This window comes from Cynara cardunculus, unplaced genomic scaffold, assembly GCF_001531365.2.
Source record: "Cynara cardunculus var. scolymus isolate 2C unplaced genomic scaffold, CcrdV1 Un_Scaffold_430, whole genome shotgun sequence".
Taxonomy (NCBI): Eukaryota; Viridiplantae; Streptophyta; class Magnoliopsida; order Asterales; family Asteraceae; genus Cynara; species Cynara cardunculus.
Genome location: NW_020200578.1, coordinates 16,905 through 21,094, shown reverse-complemented (window position 1 = coordinate 21,094; position 4,190 = coordinate 16,905). Strand labels below are relative to the sequence as shown.

The window sequence follows — 4,190 nt, the reverse complement described above, 5'->3', positions numbered from 1 at the left end:
TTTAGGGTTTTTCTAAATCTGTGTCCTGGGGAATTATGGAGAGGATTTTCAATAAAGTTCAGAATTTGGATGCGTACTCCTAAATTAAATGAGGAGGTGGTGTCATTACCATCGTCTCTTCCATCGCCATGTTCCTTCTTTTCTTCTCCGAACTTGGTAAAGTTCCCTTCTTTTTTATCTGAAAGCCTTATTTTACAAAAGTTTGATTTGACCGATTATTTGTTTAAATTTCCACAAGCATAATCTATGTTTTTTTGAAGAACTGCATCACTTAATCCAAAGTTACATACATAATAATCTGCACCTGTTGAAAAACCCACATAAAAAAATCATGAGTGTCGATTCATCCTCCTAATATGCCTCTTCATCCTCCCACATCATACATCAATGTGCCTCTTCAGCCTCCCAAAATCAAAATCAGACTTCCAATGTTCCCATTTCATTTGGTTCTGTTTTCTTCTTTCATTCTCCATGCCTTCACGCTTTGGACGATTCAAAAAATTATAGTTAGGTTGCTGAATCCTTTCTCTATCCATCGCTCATCTAACGATTGCATTCAAGGTAATTAGTTTTTACATTCTCGATCCATCAATTGTTCATCTTCCTTCCCTTTCACTTACATTCAAGGTAATTAGTTTTGTCTTCATCTTTCTCTCCATCGATCGATTTCACTTTTGTTCCCATCGATCAATTGTTCCCATCATTCTTCAATTTTTAATCTCATATTCGACTTTCTCCATCTTTAGGTAAGAGTTTGACCTAAATTTAAATTGTGTTTGGTTCTTGGTGTTCTGAGTTTGACTTAAATTTAACCTTGTTGGACTGGTAACTGCACTAGGGAGCCGCCCACGTGATATTGTCCGCTCTGGGCTGCCCTGGGGTTTGCCCGCACGGCAACAACCCCTCACGGTTTTGTTTTCTAAAACGTGTCACTGGTAGGAGAAGACTCCCACTTCCTTATAAGGAAGAGAAGACTCCCTAGCCTCACCGATGTGGGATGCTCCTGYATTGCTACAGGAGCGGTGGGTTTAAGGACGAGGATTTGACTTGCCGAGGGAACACCGAGTCTGCTGACCCAACATTCCCCCCCCCCCACATTAGTGCGGCCCTAGCTCTGATACGAATTGTTGGACCGGTAACTGCACTAGGGAGCCGCCCACGTGATATTGTCCGCTCTGGGCTGCCCCGGGGTTTACCCGTACGGCAACAACCCCTCACGGTTTTGTTTTCTAAAACGCGTCACTGGTAGGAGAAGACTCCCACTTTCTTATAAGGAAGAGAAGACTCCCTAGCCTCACCGATGTGGGATGCTCCTGCATTGCTACAGGAGCGGTGGGTTTAAGGACGAGGATTTGACCTGCCGAGGGAACACCGAGTCTGCTGACCCAACAAACCTTTATTGTGATGAATCATTTTCAACGATTGACCATTGAGGTCTGCAACATGAAGTCTACAACACACACGATGAGGTTGCAATTAGCATATGTTTGTTGCGAGGATGCCAAATACATGTTTTAATGGTCTGCAGTGTACTACATTGCTTCAATGGTCTGTAGTGACTTATAGGTTTATAGTTTTTTTATGAGTTTATTTTCCTCATATGGTTAATTGGTTTATAGATTTTTTATGGGTTTATTTTTCTCATATGCTTCATTGCTTTATAGATTTTGTTATGGGTTTATTTTCCTCAGGTACCCAACTTCAAAGGATGGCTTTTCACTAAGCCTCTGTCACCCTGATATGTAAATGTATCTAGCTGGAACATCATATCAGTCTCTTTTTGAGGATTATGTAAGTTCTTAAACTTGGTCTTTTATTGTTAATGTTTCATTGATTAAGATTATTTATTTCACTATGTTTGATTCCCTCTAGATCTTTTTATGAWATGGGATTTATTTTACATTCTTTTGTTGGTGGATTCTATGTTGAAGGAAGTAGTTTCTTTGTCGATAGAACTGTTTTTTTTTTCACAAAGGAGGCAACTGTATCTCCTATTGCTGATACAAAGGCATGTTTTATTGCAGGTTTTGGTATAATTTGTCCTTCTAGATGGCCTCATTGATGATGTCGTGTTCTTTATCCCCTGAATAATCTTGAGACTATCAACAACATGAGATACATGTAATAGACATCTACCTCATGTCAGACATTTATGCCATGAGATTTGTTGGTGAGTGGTTAAAATCGTTGGTTATACATAGATGTGAAGCTAATGATTTCTCATTGTTACCCGAGGCCCATGCATGTATTGCAACCTTAATAACCAGTGCAACAGTTGAGTTATTAATTCCTGATATCCGGTTTTTCTTTTATCATTGTGGATTGTATTAGGTTCCTGCATGTACATACGAAGCAAGGGCTGCCAGGATGGCTGTTAATTGTACCTGAACAAGGTATATGTATATACTCTCCCTTTTGGCCAATAATTGTTTAAACATATGAATTAGATACATATTCATTGTTTGGTACAGTTTTTTCAAAACTATCGGCTAATTTATTGGAGGCTCATTGCCAATTAATCGTTGTTTCCAAGTAAGTAAGTTGTAAGAACACATTAAATTAAGCTAATCGATACTATCTTGTATTTGATATCAGGTGCTTGTAGATTGGTTTCTTGCTTCAGTCTCCACCTACCGAAATTGATCGATCGAGGTAATTAGTTTTCCATCTTGGAATCGATTTTTCTATCGAATACTTTTTTGTTGCTTTCTATTGAGTAATATAGTATTAGTTGCTTTCTTGAAATTGATTTTTCTACCGATTAGTATTAGTTGTCTTCTTGAAATCAATATTATTTTCGTCTCTACACTCTTCCATACATGAATAAAGACTGCACACACACTCCCCCCAAAGAAAATGGGTATTCCAAACCATGAAATGTGTTGGTTGCTTTTTTGAAACTAGATGTGGTGTAGACAAGTACTTAGAGCCCACAAGACTGCCATCCAACCATCAAAAATTGTCCAGTAATCTGATTAAAACTGCTTAAATTTAGTTTCAATTTTTTGGAAGTTAAATGAGGGGTTGTTTACCAAACACTTACCCGATAAGTGCTTACCGGTAAAATTTAACACCATTATTTACTTATCGGGTAAGATTTTAGTCTACCAAAACAACATCGTATGCAACAATTTACCCAGTAAGTGCTCACCATGGTAAGAGTCATCGACTTCACTTACCAGGTAAGACTCTTGGTCCTTGTTTCGCTCTTACCGGGTAAGATTTTTGTTCCTTACCATATTCATCCTGTGAGGTGATGTAGCTTGTTAAGCACTTACCCGTATAAGTGTTTGGTAAACGGCCCCTGAGTATGGTCCCTATCTTTACATACAATCTACTCAAGGTTAAATGAGCAAGAGAAATACACCAAGATCTGTGTATACACATAAAGGAATTGTAGAAGTCAAAATTAATTTTTTCTTCCGATGGAAATACACAACAATGAATCCGGTGTTAATTAAATGTGTAGTGCTCTGTAATTTTCTATCAATTCATACTCTTGATAATTCTAAGTTTTGTGTGGTTTTGTGTAGTTTACGATTTATACTCTTCCTATCAATTTGAGGTATCGATTTGAGGTATCCACTTCTTTTTTCAAATTCTTTTTTGACAAGCTTGCAATCGATTTGCGCAAGAGCAACACATTAAAGTTCTTGATTCTGCCACTATGGCTACTGTCAGCTGATGTCCAGCAGCTCTTTCCCGCCTTCGACATCAATTTCGTCTTAGAAGCAGCCCAAATCTGCAGAAACTCAAAACTTAAAAGTTGTGGGGCTGTTTGTTAGCTTTCCATATCATCTTGAATAACTTATATCCGAGCTCGGACAAGTTATACATGCTTGAAATACCATAGTCTCGTAAAGCTATCAAAAATCCTCATTTTATCCCTTTTCGTTCCTAATTAACACCAACTTATTTGCAATGATGTTAATGTGCAAGTAAATAATTTTTAACTTGAATTCCTTTAGGTTTTGCTGCTCTAAGTTCTTATAATGTGAAACTTCTCATGTGTTTTCATAGGAACATTTATTTTGTATGTTGAATCAACCTACTTTCATGTTTTTTTCATTCTCGTTTAAGAGGTCTTTTCTCTCGAGTTTCCAAATTTTATAACGTGAACTTATTATGGTTGTCAAAGAAGTCAAGAAGAAGATATTGAAGTCCTATTTGCTTGGTTTCCTTAGGAGGAA

At 37.6% G+C, this 4,190-nt stretch overlaps 1 long non-coding RNA gene across 2 annotated transcripts; it reads left to right on the top strand.

Annotated features, from left to right (window-relative positions):
- The first annotated feature begins 425 nt into the window (after positions 1 to 425).
- Positions 426 to 2,382, top strand: LOC112501681. Of its 2 annotated transcripts, none has more exons than XR_003067550.1 (3): positions 426 to 561; positions 1,692 to 2,170; positions 2,332 to 2,382. It is a non-coding gene; the product is annotated as an uncharacterized LOC112501681 (long non-coding RNA). The 2 variants fall into 2 exon arrangements; XR_003067551.1 differs by lacking the exon at positions 426 to 561 and having other exon boundaries at positions 1,640 to 1,748; positions 2,025 to 2,170.
- Positions 2,383 to 4,190: the final 1,808 nt, after the last annotated feature.